Source organism: Pristiophorus japonicus, chromosome 12 (genome assembly GCF_044704955.1).
Source record: "Pristiophorus japonicus isolate sPriJap1 chromosome 12, sPriJap1.hap1, whole genome shotgun sequence".
Lineage (NCBI taxonomy): Eukaryota > Metazoa > Chordata > Chondrichthyes > Pristiophoridae > Pristiophorus > Pristiophorus japonicus.
Genome location: NC_091988.1, coordinates 39,416,774 through 39,434,898, shown reverse-complemented (window position 1 = coordinate 39,434,898; position 18,125 = coordinate 39,416,774). Strand labels below are relative to the sequence as shown.

At 45.0% G+C, this 18,125-nt stretch overlaps 1 protein-coding gene across 12 annotated transcripts in view; it reads right to left on the bottom strand.

The window, feature by feature from the left end:
- ptpdc1a (protein tyrosine phosphatase domain containing 1a) overlaps positions 1-18,125 on the bottom strand; it is a 196,380-nt gene that overhangs the window by 84,750 nt on the left and 93,505 nt on the right. The window contains exon 8 of one of the 12 annotated variants that reach the window (XM_070895334.1): positions 3,504-3,609. The exons of 9 other annotated variants lie outside the window; for them this stretch is intronic. The gene's annotated coding sequence lies outside the window, so the exon portion shown is untranslated. Of the gene's footprint in view, positions 1-3,503; positions 3,610-6,914; positions 7,031-18,125 lie in introns of all 12 variants that reach the window. 2 more of the 12 variants (XM_070895337.1, XM_070895335.1) reach the window with 2 other exon arrangements.

The window sequence follows — 18,125 nt, the reverse complement described above, 5'->3', positions numbered from 1 at the left end:
GGGAGAATTTGTAATGGGGAACAAGGAAATGGCAGAACAATTAAATAAATACTTCGGTTCTGTCTTCACAGAAAAGGACACAAATAAGATCCCAGAAATGCTAGGGAACCAAGGGTCTAGTGAGCAAGAGGAATTAAAGGAAATGATTATTTGTAAGAAAATAGTGCTGGAAAAACTAATGGGACCGAAGGTCGATAAATCCCCAGGGCCTGATGATCTGCATCCCAGAGTACTAAAGGAGGTAGCCATGGAAATAGTAGATGCATTGGTTGTCATCTTCCACAATTCCAAGATTATGGAACAGTTCCTGCAGATTGGAGGGTGGCAAATGTAACCCCACTATTTAAAAAAGGAGGGAGAGAGAAAACGGAGAACTATAGACCAGTTAGCCCAACATCAATAGTAGGGAAAATGCTAGAGTCTATTATAAAGGATGTGATAACTGCACACTTAAACAGACAAAGTCAACATGGATTTATGAAAGGAAAATCATGTTTGACAAACCTACTGGAGTTTTTTTGAGGATGTAACTGATAGAATAGATAAGGGAGGACCAGTGGATGTAGTGTATTTGGGTTTTCAGAAGGCCTTTGATAAAGTCCCACATAAGAGGTTGGTGTCAAAATTAAAGCACGTAGGATTGGGGGTAATGTATTGGCATGGATTGAAAATTGGTTAACTGACAGGAAACAGAGTAGGAATAAACGGGTCTTTTTTGGGGAGGCGGGCAGTGACTAGTGGGGTACCAGAGGGTTCAGTGCTTGGGTCCCAGCTATTCAGAATATATATACAAATGATTTGGATGAGGGAACCAAATTTAATATTTCCAAGTTTGCTGACGATACAAAACTAGGTGGGATTGTGAGTTGTGAGGAGGATGCAAAGACATTGCAAGGCGATTTAGATAGGTTGAGTGAATGGGCAAACACATGACAGATGCAACATGGATAAATGTGAAGTTATCCACTTTGGTAGGAAAAACATATGGACAAAGTATTATTTAAATGGTGATGGCTTGGGAAGTGTCAATGTACAGAGGGACCTGGGTGTCCTTGTACACCACTCATTGAAAGCAAACATGCAGGTGCAGCAAGCAGTTAGGAAGGCAAATGGTAAGTTGGTCTTCATTGCAAGAGGATTTGAGTACAGGAGCAAGGATGTCTTACTAGTTATACAGGGCCTTGGTGAGGCCGCACCTGGAGTATTGTATGCAGTTTTGGTCTCCTTACCTAAGAAAGGATATACTTGCCATAGAGGGAGTGCAGCGAAGGTTCACCATACTGGTTCCTGGGATGGCAGGACAGTCATATGAGGAGAGATTGGGTTGACTAGGCCTGTATTCACTAGAGTTTAGAAGAATGAGAGGGGATGTCATTGAAACATATAAAATTCTGACTGGGTTGGATAGACTGGATGAGGGGAGGATGTTTCCCCTGGCTGGGAAGTCTAGAACAAAGGGTCACAGTCTCAGGATACGGGGTAGGAAATTTAGTACCGAGATGAGAACAACATTTTTTCCACTCAGAGGGTGGTGAACCTGTGGAATTCTCTACCACAGAAGGCTGTGGAGGCCAAGTCACTGAATATATTTAAGAATGAGATCGATAGATTTCTAGAAACAAAAGGCATCAAGGGGTTGGGGGAGAAAGCAGGAATATGGTGTTGAGATAGAGGATCAGCCATGATCATATTGAATGGCGGTGCAGACTCGAAGGGCCGAATGGCCTACTGCTGCTCCTATTTTCTATGTTTCTATATTTCTATATTTCTCTTCCTAGCACCCATGTTAGCTGATATTGTTAACTTTCCTCTCTTCAGGTACTGTGCCCCTCCCCTTCAAATCTGCCTCTCCTAAAAAAAAACCATCTTCATTCCTCTGTCCTTGCAAACTACCGCCCCATCTCTAACCTCTCTTTCCTCTCCAAATTCTTTGAATGTGTTGTCACATCCCAAATCCTTGCCCATCTTTCCCACAATTCTATGTTTGAGTCCCTCCAAATCAGGTTTCCTCTCCTCCACGGCACCGAAACAACCCCATCAATGTCACAAATCACATCCTATGTGACTGTGGTCATGGTAAACTATCCCTCCTCATCCTGCTCAACCTGTCTGCAGCCTTTGATACGGTTGACCTGACCATCCTCCTCCTCCATCCAGCTGGGTGGGACTGCACTAACCCAGTTTCATTGTTATCTATCCAATCGTAGCCAGAGAATCACCTGCAATGACTTCTCCTCCCGCTCCCACAACATTACCTCTGGAGACCCCAAGGATCGATCTTTGCCCTCCTTCCCCCCCCCCCCCCCACTATTTCTTGGCAACATCATCCAAATAAAATATTAGTTTCCACATATATGCTGACGCCACCCAGCTCTACCTCGCCACCATTTCTCTCGGCCCCTCCAATGTTTCCGATTTGTTACACAGCTTGTCCGATATGGAGTACTGGATGAGCAAAAATTTCCTCCAATTAAATATTTGGAAGACTGAAGCCATTGCTTTCGGTCCCCGCTACAAACTCTGTTCACTAGCAACCAACTCCATCCCTCTCCCTGGCCACTGTTTAAGGATGAACCAGACTGTTCGCAACCTGGGTGCCATATTTGACCATGCGTTGAGTTTCTGACCACATCTGAAATTCCCTCCATAAATCTCTCCTTGTCTCAACCTTTCTCTCCTCCTTTAAGACGCACCTTAAAACCTAACTCCTTGTCATCTGTCCTCATATCTCCATATGTGGTTCAGTGTCCAATTTTGTTTGATAACGCTGCTGTGACATGCCTTGGAATGGTTTACTGTATTAAAGGCACTATGTAAATACAAGTAGTAGTTGTTCTATTTGTGTTCTGCTCATCTATACACAATAACTACATGAAAGAGCCTGATCATGATATGGATACACTGATAGTGAGTATTTATATATCTATAAAGAAATTATACTTCTCGAGGCCCCCCGACCTACGAGAAAACACCTCCGCAGGTCGGGAAGTATAAGAGCTGGAGCGGCATACCATTACAACTTCCAACACCAGCAGGTCCAGGTATGCGACGGCTTCGAGGTGGGTGACTGGGTGACATCATCAGGACCCAGGTCGCTGTTTGGAGCGTGGGCAGGAACATCAGCGGGGCCCAGGTACAGCAGAGGAGCGGGAAGGTTGTGGCGGAGGTGCGGCGAGTGATCGAGGCGGAGGAGCTTTGAGGGATTGCGGCTGAGATTTTGGTGGGTGATTGTGGCGGAGGTTCGGTGAATGTTTGGTGCGGTGGAAGATCGTGGCAGAGGTGTGGTGAGTGTTTGTGGCGGAGGAACGGCGAGAAATCGTGGCGGAGGGGTGGCAAATGAGGGTACGGGGCCCAGAAGAGCTGAAGGCCCAGGGGCAGCATGGACCAGCCCACACTGCGATATGTGTGTGCACTAGGTCCGTGCAGCAGAGCAGGTCTCCAGTTGTCCTGGTTAACCCTTGCCATTGGATAACAGTCACCACATGTTGAAAAAATCCACGCACAGGCATCTTCCACCCCTTCAATTGGAGTTCAGGACTGGAATATCGGGTCCTTCATTGAAACATCTGTGGACTCATGTGAAAGCGTCATCCTCGTTCGAGGGACCACCTATGATGATGATGATAAAGAAATTATTTCTGCAGACTCTGGTTCAATTATCACCTACCCCCTACCCCACTTTATCCATAGACAACAGTTGGCTTCCACTCCTCGTGTACAACATCGCAAGAGATCTATTAGTACTGTATTATTTCTAAACTATTGAATTTGCAAGCTAACCTTAAGAACTGGTGTTAAACACTCACTTCTACCTTCATCAAAAGCAATCTACATTAAAACAGCACACCCTACTCCCTACTGAAAAATAAAGCTCCAAATAAGGACACAACATTCAACTTGGAAGCCCAACTAGGGATGAATAAAGCATCTCCAATGGCACTCAAACAGCATTCTTGTGTAAAACCACACTTAGATGTGAAAGGTTAAACAGTACCATTTTTCACATTTCTAACATCCTTTAACAATTCCCGCAGTTTTTCAGTTTACCTTCAGGACAAAATCCCATATTTTCAGACACTTTCATTAAAATACTGACAGCTTCACTGTACTAGTCACAATTGGACTTGCTCGGACCGTCACATAATTTGAAGCTAATCAAGTTCGGAGTTAAACATTGGTTTCAGCAGCTATGGCAACAACCAAAATTTACCATGGAAAAGCAATTATATTTAAACTCTCCAATCAGCACCATCTGAAATGTACAAAAGGATAGCACAGCATGGAAATTATGTCATTAAATTGCAACAGTTGTTTACAATCCATTTCATTTCATTACAACTGGCATTATGCAATTCTTATTAAGGTTTAATCAAGCCACAAGTTACAAAATACAATTATCTTTATTTCACAGCAGACAAATGCAGGAAGTTAACTCAGTTCAATAAAATGACAGTCTCTGCTAACAATAAATAAAGCAAACCCGATTAATCCGCCTTGCAAATTGTATGCATTATGGCTTAAACAAATAGCAGGGGATTACTCAGCTTAGTACCGGTTCTAAAAAAAAACTTCAGCTGTACTGCATGTGAAAGTCCAAACAAGGAGCATATTCCTTCATGGCCTTCCCCATGTACACAGCAGCCAGTGCCCATTGTGATCATTTCTTTTCAATTGCCAAGAGTATGCATTTTTCCCACAAAATGAGGGACGGATAGTGTGAGAATGTACCAACCCTGAATATGCTGATCCACTGCTGCTGAATTTACCTCTGGTGTAACATTGAGACATCCAATGAGATGTCAGTTGAAATTATACAAATTAATCATTTCAATAAGCAAAATAGAGGTAGCTGTATGTGGTAGATAAAGATGAGTGATAAATAGGAGTCCAGTCACAATTCAAAGTACATTAAAGTTTACATATTTTCTATATTTACTTACGAGATATGACAGTCACTTTAAATGTGTGTTACTGTCGGCTGCATTTTCTGGAAGAGGTAGAAATCACATTTTCTAGATATGGCTAGAAAATGAACTGTGAGAAAACTAAACCCCAGATATGATGAATCGCACTAGTTTCTGCTTCAGAAATCTAAATTTCCATTAAAATGGGACATTGCGATGTCAAAAGGCCTGGTCACAAGGTCTGTTGAATTTAACAGCCTGGACAAAAGGCCTGTTAAATTCAACAATGTGGGAAGTTGTCAGAAACATAGGGACTAGACCAAGCCTCAATGTCAAATATAAAACTAAATTCAAAGTTAGAAGAGAAAAAGAGAGAGAATGGAGCAAGAACAAGCAAAGGAAGTAGGAAAAATAAAGAGTGGAGAATGGAGGGAGAGCACAGAGCAGGGCTCAGAAAATGGAGATAGAGCAAATAGTCGGAAAGAGTGAAGGTGAGGGCGAAGAAGAAAAGAGCTGAGGCAGGACAGTGAGACAAAACAGCAATGCTGAGCCCAGCTCCAAAACAGTTTCCAAACACTGTATTGAAACTTGAGCCCATGGATGCAATTTGTCTATACTGGATCCCAGGGAACTTTGCCCAAAAATTAACCAAATCAAAGGTCATATTGGTGGAGAATCAGCATTTGAAATGCTAATTCCATGAACAATCAGTCATTCAGACAGGAAATGTTGGTTGTGCGCCATGCTTCATCAATGTTGTAAAATTAAAGTTAGGATGTGTTTTTGTCTACTGTTACTTTGATGCTCAATATAATTAAGCTTGATGCTATCTTCAAAGAATTTGCTTGTGTGACAGAAATAAAGCATTTTTGTTTGTGACATTTCATCCGCATCAGTCACCTGAGAACTCATTAGTGTGGAAGCAAGTCATCCTCGACTCCGAGGGTCTACCTAAGAAGAAGAATTGGCTTCGTTTTTTCGGTCATGACTCTATAGAATTAAAGTCGGATTCACTCACAGAAAGTGATCCAGCTTATTTTGTTATACCATATCCCCACAAGATATGTTGGTACTGACACCATAGTGTCGGCTAAACAGTGCCAGGATCACTGAGATGTTCACATTTGGCCTAATGATATAAATCCTAATCACTCCCAGCCTCAATGACTCAATGCACGAGGAGAGAGAGGAGAGAAACTAAAGACACAGAATCAGGGCTTGTGCAGCGGGGAAGCTTTTGCTCTGTCCCATCCTGTTCATTCCCCTCCATCCTTCTTACCAAGTCATTGAGGCTGGAAGTAATTCGGATTTATATCATTAGGCCAAATGTGAACATCTCAGTGATCCTGGCACTGTTTAGCCGACACTATGGTGTCAGTACCAACATATCTTGTGGGGATATGGTGTAACAAAATAAGCGGGGAAGCTTGGCATGGTAGTCAAGGGAAAGAGAGAGGCAGCAGCAAAGATGGCTGAATGAATGTTCCCAATATTACTAATAAAGAAGTCCAAGTGCTCCTCACACTTGGTAAGAAGGATGGAGGGGAATGAACAGGATGGGACAGAACAAATGTTTCACCGGGAACAAGGGCATCAAATATGGGGAGTGGTTGAGCAGAAAAACAGCTGCAGAATTATTGTTGCAAATGGAGGGCCAATGTTTGGGCATTTGGCAGCTTGAAAGTGTCATTGTAAGCGACTTGGGGGAAGTTTTTTCCCAGGGGGTGAGCACACAAAGAAGTGGTATGTGAGTGGTGGGGAATACAAGGAAGTCGTTGGAGATGGCATGATCTGAGGGGGTTGTGTTTTTTTTTGAGAACCACTCCTGCTCCTCACCCACAAAAAATTGTTTCCTGGGCTGATTTTTGAATAGCCACCACCCATCAACGGTCCCTTTAAAGACGGCTGTTTAGGCTACTAATGGGACAAATGGGCAGAGCATGTGCCATTTTTAAAGCAGAAAATTGCAATCAGAGTTGTATGGCCAAAGTAGGGCCCCGATTCACATACTGTAGCAGCCTCCCGGCCTTGGACGTCAAATGGGATACCGAGTGCCCCTCGCAATTTTCAATTGCTAGCCGTTGAAAATCATCTCCTAGGTCCAATCACGCACCTACCAAGAGAAACTGAAAGTATGGATTCTTTTAAAATACTCAATCCAATTTATATGTAATAAACCTATACAATGGTTTTGCCCGTTTAAATAATGAATTTACCACGATCAAGATGAATTAATTAGATTCTAACTCACTGTGGTACAGAATAAAGGCAAAAGTTTTCAACTTGTAGGAGACCTGGGATGCCGAGATTCACCTGTTCTGTGCCTCCCATTAGCGCCTCGGGGGGGGGGGGGGGGGAAGAGAGAAGAGACTGTTTTATTGGGGTGAGGGAGCACACTACCGGCTCTTGCAAAACTGCGCAGGAATTAGCGGAGGTGTGAACACAGTAGCGCCGCACCCCACTGGTAGTGCCCCAGGACGCCACGCCTCCGGAAGTGCCCATTCTGCTTTACCGTCGTGTGGTCTGGGTCAACATTGTGCAGCATGGCACTCCGTCTTGGTGCCGGGCTGCGGCGACGACACCACGCAGCCCTGGAGGCCTTGGCCGTGCAGAGTTTGTAACGCCCTCCCCTTTAACGGAAGGGGAGGGGCATTGAAACGCATCAGCACAAGCCGCGTAACACTACCAAACCCGTTCCGCGACACTGCACTCCAATTCCTGTGAGGGGTGATAACTGGAATTTTGTGGCCGGTGCGGGACTTCCTTGCCAGGAGTCCCACCTCCCCTCGGTTACCACCCCCAAACGAGGCATAACCCCCATTTCGCCCCCTTGGTCTTTGTATGGAAACGTTCTGCAATCTGATTACACAGTAGTTAGTGTTGGAAACAGTCTGAACTGCAACAACAAATCAATATGAACAATACCTTAATCCAATTAAATAGCTCCAATTCTAATCTTAAAAAATTAAATATTTTCTGATTCGAACCCACATCTTTATGATATAAATGAGTAATTTTATGGAAAATAGCATCCCAAATAAACATTTATTTACAGCTTTTGCATGGAAATTCAATCAAAAAATTCCAGACCGGAAAAGGCTTTGGGAAATTTACATTTTTTGAAATGTCAGGTGGTCAGGTGTCATGAACAGGTAAAAGTCATGGAGCATCTTTTTAGGATGTGTGACCTCATCAGAAAACTGGGGAAGTTAACCTCAGATGTTTATATCACCAACATTTGCTTTAATCAGTTTTTTTCCCCAATGAGAGCAAAACTATTATCTCTAATTCATAAAACGTTATATTAAATTTTAAAGCAGTTTACTGCAAGCTTTTTTGATGACATTGTAATTCGTAACAATACAATATTAAAATACGCAATTCGCTAATTTACTGCATGCTTTCAATATTAATTAGTTGCAGTATCAACCTGTGCCTGGTAAAGCATGTAAAGCTGTTCACAAAACTTAAAAACTTTTTTTTTTAATGTAAAAGGCATACTGAACAAGTTTCATTTTCTACCATCTTCAGTATCTGATGACTTAAACCAGCTATGGAAATCTGACCAGAAAATCTACACCTCAGAGTTTCAACACATTTTCACTTAAAAAATGAAATATAGGTTGTATCTCTCCAGTCCGGGACTCTCTAATCCGGAAACATCCGTAGTTCGGCATTAGTTGGGCCTGAGGGAGAGGAGGGTTTATTAAAAAAAAAGGTTTGATTGGCTGGAGTGGCTGTCAGTCAGTGAGTGTGTTCGGCTCGAGTGGCTGTCAGTCAGTCAGTGTGTTCGCCGATTGGCTGAGGGAGCTGCCCACAGGCTGCCAGCATGCACACACACAGTCAGGAGTCCGGGCGCTGTTGACAGGTACCAGTAAGTGTGACCTCCTGTGGTTCAGGAAATTCTCTGTTCCAGCACCGGTCAGGTCCTGAGAGTGCTGAACCAGAAAGGTTCAACTGTAGTAAGAAAGAAGGGAAGACTTGCATTTATATAGCGCCATTCACGACCACCAGACGTCTCAAAGTGCTTTATAGCCAATGAATTACTTTTGGAATGTAGTCACTGTTGTAATGACAGTGCAGAATCATAGAAATTTACAGCACAGAAGGAGGCCATTTCAGTCCATCGTGTCCGCACCGGCCCACAAAGAGCTAACCAGCCTAATCCCACTTTCCAGCTCTTGGTCCGTAACCCTGTAGGTTACGGCACGTCAAGTGCACATCCAAGTACTTTTTAAATGTGATGAGGGTTTCTGCCTCTACCACCCTTTCAGGCAGTGAGGTCCAGACCCTCAACATCCTCTAGCTGAAACAATTTTCCCTCAAATTCCCTCTAAACTTCCTACCAATTAAGACAGTAGAACCTACCACATGTAAGTTGCATCTTTCTGCAATCCAAGAGTTAATATAATATACCAGATTTTACCAGCAATTTATTTCATAGAAGGAAATTCTGTCATCTGTTTGTAATTAAATCCAACAGAATACCACCACTGTTCCCAGAATACCATCTACTTTGATGCAATATCTTGCCCATTCCATCATATCTATATAGAAAACATTTGTACACCATTAGTATAGATTTTTTAAAAACGATGTTGAAACTGTATACTTGCACTACAATAAATGACAAACATACACCATCATCCCTTTTTTCTCTTAATCTCTCTGCCTTCCATCCTATCACAGACCTTCCCTTGTGTTCTTTCCTCTTCTCCCCCTTTCCCTGCCCGTACACTTGCTTAAAAACCGCTAACATCTCTAACTTTTGCCAGCTCTGACAAAGGGTCATCGACCTGAAACGTTAACTCTGTTTCTCTCTCTACAGATGCTGCCTGACCTGTTGAGTATTTCCAGCATTTTCTGTTTTTATATACTTCCTGTACCTGTTTTCCAGACAAATGAGTGGCCAGTCACAGGCAATACATCTACTGTTCAGTTACTGTAACAACGGTAAGTAACAAGACCTACTGCAGCAACAGCAAACCAAGAGCAGAAACCTGATGCTTTCACCAGGGAAGAGTGACCATAATATGGTAGAATTCTCTATTAAGATGGAGAGTGACAAAGTTAATTCAGAAACTAGGATCCTGAACTTAAGGAAAGGTAACTTTGATGGTATGAGGCGCGAATTGGCTAGATTAGACTGGCAAGTGATAGGGTGGATAGGCAATGGCAAACCTTTAAAGATCACATGGATGAACTTCAGCAATTGTACATCCCTGTCTGGAATAAAAATAAAACGGGGAAGATGGCTCAACCGTGGCTAACAAGGGAAATTAAGGATAGTGTTAAAGCCAAGGAAGAGGCATACAAATTAGCCAGAAAAAGTAGCAAGCCGGAGGACTGGGAGAAATTTAGAATACAGCAGAGGAGGGCAAAGGGTTTAATTAAGAAGGGTACGAGAGGAAGCTTGCCGGAAACATAAAAAATGACTGCAAAAGCTTCTATAGATATGTGAAGAGAAAAAGATTAGTGAAGACAAATGTTGGTCCCTTGCAGTCAGATTCGGGTGACTTTATAATAGCGAACAAAGAAATGGTAGACCAATTGAACAAGTACTTTGGTTCTGTCTTCACAAAGGAAGTCACAAATAACCTTCCCAATGTACTAGGGGTCCAAAGGTCTAGTGAGAAGGAGGAACTGAAGGATATCCTTATTAGGTGGGAAATTGTGTTCGGGAAATTGATGGGATTGAAGGCCAATAAATCCCCAGGACCTGATAATCTACATCCCAGAGTACTTAAGGAAGTGGCCCTAGAAATAGTGGATGCATTGGTTATAATTTTCCAACAGTTTATCAACTCTGGTTCAGTTCCTATGGATTGGAGGGTTGCTAATGTAACACCACTTTTTAAAAAAGGAGGGAGAGAGAAAACGGGTACATAAAACGTAAGAATTGGGAACAGGAGTAGGCCATCTAGCCCCTCCAGCCTGCTCCGCCACTCAACAAGATCATCTGACCGTAGACTCAGCTCCACTTACCCGCCTGCTCCCCATAACCCTTAATTCCCTTATTGGTTAAAAATCTATCTATCTGTGATTTGAATACATTCAATGAGTTAGCCTCAACTGCTTCCCTGGGCAGAGAATTCCACAGATTCACAACCCTCTGGGAGAAGCCTCTGGGGAATTACCCTCTGGTAATTATAGACCCGTTAGCCTGACATCAGTAGTGGGGAAAATGTTGGAATCAATCATTAAGGATGAAATAGCAGCACAGTGATAGGATAGGTCCAAGTCAGCATAGATTTATGAAGGGGAAATCATGCTTGACAAATCTTCGAGAATTTTTTAAGGATGTAACTCGTAGAGTAGACAGGGGAGAACCAGTGGATGTGGTGTATTTGGACTTTCAAAAGGCTTTTGACAAGGTCTCACACAAGAGATTGGTGTGCAAAATCAAAGCACATGTTATTGGGGGTAATGTACTGACGTGGATAGAGAACTGGTTGGCAGACAGGAAGCAGAGAGTCGGGATTAACGGGTCCTTTTCAGAATGGCAGGCAGTGACTAGTGGAGTGTCGCAGGGCTCAGTGCTGGGACCCCAGCTCTTTACAACATATATTAATGATTTGGATGAGGGAATTGAGTGTAATATCTCCAAGTTTGCAGATGACACTAAACTGGGTGGCGGTGTGAGCTGTGAGGAGGACGCTAAGAGACTGCAGGGTGATTTGAACAGGTTAGGCGAGTGGGCAAATACATGGCAGATGCAGTATAATGTGGATAAATGTGTGGTTATCCACTTTGGGGGCAAAAACACAAAGGCAGAATATTATCTAAATGGCGGCAGATTAGGAAAAGGGGAGGTGCAGCGAGACCTGGCTGTCATGATTCATCAGTCATTGAAGGTTGGCTTGCAGGTACAGCAGGCGGTGAAGAAGGCAAATGGTATGTTGGCCTTCATAGCTAGGGGATTTGAGTATAGGAGCAGGGAAGTCTTACTGCAGTTGTACAGGGCCTTGGTGAGGCCTCATCTGGAGTATTGTGTTCAGTTTTGGTCTCCTAATCTGAGGAAGGATGTTCTTGCTATTGAGGGAGTGCAGGGGAGGTTCACCAGACTGATTCCTGGGATAGCAGGACTGACATATGAGGAGAGACTGGATCGACTGGGCCTGTATTCACTAGAGTTTAGAAAGATGAGAGGGAATCTCATCGAAACATTCTGACGGAACTGGACAGGTTAGATGCAGGAAGAATGTTCCCAATGTTGGGGAAGTCCAGAACCAGGGGACATAGTCTTAGGATAAGGGGTAAGCCATTTAGGACTGAGATGAGGAGGAACTTCTTCACTCAGAGTTGTTAACCTATGGAATTCTCTACCGCAAAGAGATGCTGATGCCAGTTCATTGGATATATTCAAGAGGGAGTTAGATATGGCCCTTGCGGCTAAAGTGATCAAGGGGTATGGAGAGAAAGCAGGAAAGGGGTATCGAGGGAATGATCAGCCATGATCTTATTGAATGGTGGTGCAGGCTCGAAGGGCCGAATGGCCTATTCCTGCACTTATTTTCTATGGCCCCAAGTTTCCACATGATTTGCTCCTGATTTTTAGGAGCAACTGGTGTAGAACGGAGTATCTTAGAAATCGGAATTCTCCACATTTAGTTTTCTGCAGTTCTAGTCAGGTAGAACAGTTTTACTTTGGAACAGAATTTTTTTTTCAAAAGGGGGCGTGTCCAGCCACTGACGCCTGATTTCAAAGTTTGCACAGTGAAAACGTACTCCAAACTAACTTAGAATGGAGTAAGTGAAGATTTTTGTACGCTTGAAAAAACCTTGTCTACACTTTAAAAAATCAGGCGCAGGTTACAAATTAGGCGTAGGGAACGAGGTGGGGGGGGGGGAAGGGAAGTCATTAAATTCTACAATCAATCCTTAGTTATACTTATACAAATATTATACAAATAAATCCAACCTGAATAAAAATTTATAAGCAAAGAAAAGATTAAATAAACCATGTTCCTACCTGTGTGAAAGTGCTTCAGGCAGGCCTTTCAGGCAGCGGTGTGGCGTCAGTGTCTCGACGGCAGCGGCAGCAAGCAGCCTTCGAGCTGAGCTGCGGTGCTTGAGGCAGACCTTCAATCCCCGCGAAGATGCAGCACCCAGACGGACTTGAGGCCATTCGGCCATGGGATTGCAGCGGCGTCCGTGGCTGGTCGGGAGCCGAAGAAAGAACAGCAGCAGCCTTCGAGCTGTGAGGGGGACTGACTGAGGCCATTTGGACAGGGAGAGGCAGCCACATCGCCATCATTATATTTAAATTTGCAGAATGGGTGCACCACATATTATGCAATGGTTTGCTTCCTCATGCAAGAAATTCTTTGTTTTTGGTGGAAGTTGATCCATTGCAAAGTTGAATTGGCACTTTTATTTCTCCAAACACACAGTCCTTAATTTGCAGGCACCGGTTCTGCAAGTTTAGCAGTGAAAAACTGAACTCACTGATTTCAGCAGGTGATTTATTCAGCAGTGCTGCTAAAAGCACTCCCTCACACACAGAAATATCAAGAAAATTAAAATACAAGCCTTTGCAGGGGTCCAAGAAACAAATCTTCACTTTTTCTGCAGTACTTTTAAAAATGGCCGAGTGCCAATGTTTACTTCAGACTGCGCGTGCGCGAACGCTCCAACGCGCACGCGCAGGGTTGCCGGCAACAAGAAGCCTCATTTCAATTGTACCCGCCCCCTCCTACTTAGAAAATCGGCGCGAGTGGTAGGCTCCGCCCCCTGTGCGCCGCGCCAAGCAGACATCGAGCTCCACCCAGCTCTGAGGTGCGCCTTTTTCGCCGCGTGTGGAAACTTGGGGCCTATGTTTCTATGTTAGACACGAGAAAACATTTTAAGGTACTGCACCTATACCATAAAAAGGAATTGTCAAACCAAGTAATCACATGGATACATACAGCAACATCTTTGCCTATTTTAATTCAAGTTAATCTCTCCCCTGCTATGCATGAATACATGGCATACATAAAGTAATATAATTGGTATTTAACAGACAATTGCCGGGAGTAGCTTCAGCATATAGCATCCCAAATTATGTAGTGTATTTGCAACACAGTGCAACTTACTGCTGATTTTCAAATAGAAAACTGTACACAAGAATACAGTGATAACAGACTGTTATTTTCAAAACAAGTGACACAGCAGAAAAGTGTAAAGCAAGTATGAAAGAGACTGAGGACCCAAAAATGTGCAGGGCTTTGCTCCTGACCCAAGTGCTGGGACGTGCCCGCCAGGAACCTCTGCCACTGACCCCACTGGAGGATTCGGGGTCAGGGCAAAGTTTGTCCAATTTAAACATTGCTGCCGGGTATTCACACCAAAGCGGGGGGGGGGTGGGGGGGAGGCAAGGTAATGTAGCGCAGTTCACCAAGTTGGTGGCACTGTTACAGCAAGCAATTTTTTCCCCAAAAGCCAGTCAGCCTGCTTTGCATTTTCTTTGGGGATCCAGGTCAAGACACCTGGTGAGCTCTACAGCCACCATGCCAAGGGCCGGTATACGCCTTGTTGAGTCAGGTGTACTGACGCTCGGCATACCCAGGCCAGAAGCAAGGAACTTCCTAGCCTAGGAATTCGCTCATCTCTGCGCCTCCGCACCCACCCCCTTGGAAGCCATATCTGGAGTTGGAGATTCTATCCCAAACAGGCACCACCAGAGCTATATGCAGAGGCCAGGACCCAGCATACCCAGATCCTGGCCCAATTTCAGGCCCTTCTGCTGTACTCCCATCATGGTGGGAATGCGCTGTTAGGGATGTGGAGTTAGGGATGTTAGGGCCACCTTTGCAAAAATGAAAGCAAATCAAAAACAGAAAATATATACATTAACAGTAAAAAGTAAATCAATCCTTCGGAGGTAGTTCCAGAATAGTTAATTGCTATGCATGCACATTTTTTAAATAAAGTAATTTAGGGTGTAAGCACTAAACTCAGAATATGTTATATAAAAGAATCATTGTGAAATACCATTGTACTTTTTGATGCATAATCTAGAGGTTATTCAAACTATGGTTTCTAGTTTAGTGTCTGGTAATCATCATATCATCATCATAGGCAGTCCCTCCGAAATCAAGGAAGACTTGCTTCCACTCCTGAAGCGAGTTCTTTGGTGACTGAACAGTCCAACTTGAGAGCCACAGAGTCTGTCACAGGTGAGACGGGTAGTCGTTGAGGGAAGGGGTGGGTGGGACTGATTTGCCGCATGCTCTTTCCGCTGCCTACGCTTGATTTCTGCATGCTCTTGGCATTGAGACTCGAGGTGCTCAACACCCTCTCGGATGCACTTCCTCCACTTAGGGCGGTCTTGGGCCAGGGACTCCCAGGTGTCAGTGGGGATGTCACACTTTTTCAGGGAGGCTTTGAAGGTGTTCTTGTAAACGCTTCCGCTGCCCCCCCTTTGGCTCGTTTGCCACGAAGGAGCTCCGAGTAGAACACTTGCTTTGGGAGTCTCGTGTCTGGCATGCAAACTATGTGGCCTGCCCAGCGGAGCTGATCGAATGTGGTCAGTACTTCAATGCTGGGGATACTAGCCTGGATGAGGACGCTGATGTTGGTGCGCCTGTCCTCCCAGGGGATTTGTAGGATCTTGCGGAGGCATCGTTGGTGATATTTCTCCAGCAACTTGAGGTGTCTGCTGTACATTGTCCATGTCTCTGAGCCATACAGGAGGGCAGGTATTACTACAGCTCTGTAGACCATGAGCTTGGTGGCAGTTTTGAGGGCCTGGTCTTCAAACACTCTTTTCCTCAGGCGGCCGAAGGCTGCACTGGCGCACTGGAGGCGGTGTTGGATCTCATTGTCGATGCCTGCCCTTGTTGATAGGAGGCTCCCGAGATATGGGAAGTGGTCCACGGTGTCCAGGGCCGCGCCATGGATCTTGATGACTGGGGGGCAATGCTGTGCGGTGAGGACAGGCTGGTGGAAGACCTTTGTCTTACGGACGTTTAGCGCAAGGCCCATGATTTCGTACGCCTCAGTAAATACGTCGACTATGTCCTGGAGTGCGGCCTCCATATGTGCGCAGACGCAGGCGTCATCTGCATACTGTGCTCAACGACAGAGGTTGGGGTGGTCTTCGATCTGGCATGGAGACGGCGCAGGTTGAACAGGTTCCCACTAATTCTGTAGTTTAGTTCCACTCCAGCGGGGAGCTTGTTGACTGGTGGAGCATGGCGGCGAGAAAGATTGAGAAGAGGGTTGGGGCGATGACGCAGCCCTGCTTGACCCCGGTCCGGACGTGGATTGGGTCTGTGATGGATCCATTGGTAAGGATCACAGCCTGCATGTCGTCGTGGAGCAGGCGGAGGATGGTGACGAACTTTTGGGGGCATCCAAAACAAACGAGGACGCTCCATAGACCCTCACGGTTGACCGTGTCAAAGGCCTTTGTAAGGTCGAAGAAGGCCATGTATAAGGGCTGGTGCTGTTCCCTGCATTTTTCCTGCAGCTGTCGCGCTGCAAAAATCATGTCCGTTGTGCCCCGTAGGGGACGAAATCCGCACTGTGACTCCGGGAGGAACTCCTCGGCCACGGGGAGAAGACGGTTGAGGAGGACTCTAGCGCCGACTTTCCCAGTGGTTAATAGCAGGGAGATTCCTCAGTAGTTGCCGCAGTCGGACTTGTCCCCTTTTTTAAAGATGGTCACGATTACTGCATCTCAGATCCCCCACATGCTCTCCTCCCTCCAGATGAGAGAGATGAGGTCGTGTATTCGTGCCAGCAGTGCCTCTCCGCCATACTTCAATGTCTCAGCAGGGATTCCGTCCGCACCCGTAGCCTTGTTGTTTTTAAGCTGACTTATGGCTTTTTCTACCTCGTGCAGTGTTGGGGTCTCACTGAGGTGGTGGCGGGTCGCATGCTGCGGGATGGAGTCGAGAACACAAGAGTCAAAGGCACAGTCTCGATTGAGGAGATCCTTCCAGCAGGCCCTGACTGCCACGGTGTCCTTGATGAGTATCTCCCTGTTCTTGGCCAGCAGTGGGGTGGGGCCTTGGGTGTTTGGCCCGTAGGTGGCCTTGACTACGATGAAGAATCCTCGCACATCATGGTTGTCGGCCAGCTGCTGTATCTCCTGTGCTTTCTTCATGCACCATGTTCTTTTGGTTCCGGATTTTTGTTGGACCTCAGTCTTCAGCCATCTGTAATGCTGCTTTGCTGCTCCCACGTTGGGTTGTTGTTTAGGGCTCAGAAATGCCTTGCACTTGCGATCTATTAGCTCTTGGATCTCCTGATCATTCTCATCAAACCAGTCCTGGTGTTTCCTGGTTGAGTAACTGAGCGTCTCTTTGCAGGCACTGGTTATGGAAGACTGGAGGGCAGACCAAGTGCTGTGTGCATTCTGCATCTCGGGGTCGTCAAGGCATGCCAGTTTAGCTGTAAGGCGCTGACTGTATAGGGCTCTCTTAGCTGGGTCCTTAAGTGCTCCGGCATTGATATTTTTGCGGCACTGCTTCTGCTGCCCCCTCCACTTTGGGGCTATGTTAATGTCGATGATGGATCTGAGGAAGGAGGTTCTTGCTATTGAGGGAGTGCAGCAAAGGTTCACCAGGCTGATTCCCGAGATTGCAGGACTGACATATGAGGAGAGACTGGATCACTGGGCCTGTAGTCACTGGATTTTAGAAAAATAAGAGGGGATCTCATAGAAACATATAAAATTCTGACGGGACTGGACAGGTTAGATGCAGGAAGAATGTTCCCAATGTTGGGGAAGTCCAGAACCAGGGGACATAGTCTAAGGATAAGGGGTAAGCCATTTACGACTGAGATGAGGAGAAATGTCTTCACTTAATAGAGTTGTTTACCTGTGGAATTCCCTACCACAGAGAGTTGTTGATGCCAGTTCGTTTGATATATTCAAGAGGGAGTTACATATGGCCCTTACGGCTAAAGGGATCAAGGGGTATGGAGAGAAAGCAAGAAATGGGTACTGAGGTGAATGATCGGCCATGATCTTATTGAATGGTGGTGCAGGCTCGAAGGGCCGAATGGCCTACTCCTGCACCTATTTTCTATGTTTCTATGATAGCCGGTGTGACTGGTAATATAACACAACGATCCATCAAAGCATTAATTAAGAATAAGCCTATAAATAACTAATGATGAGCAAGTGATCCTTTTTAGATGAGGCTATATGGATTCACTTCAATGTAATTTGTAGGAAGGATTTATTTTGAGCACATCAGAAATTTCCAAATGTTCTAGTTCAGACAA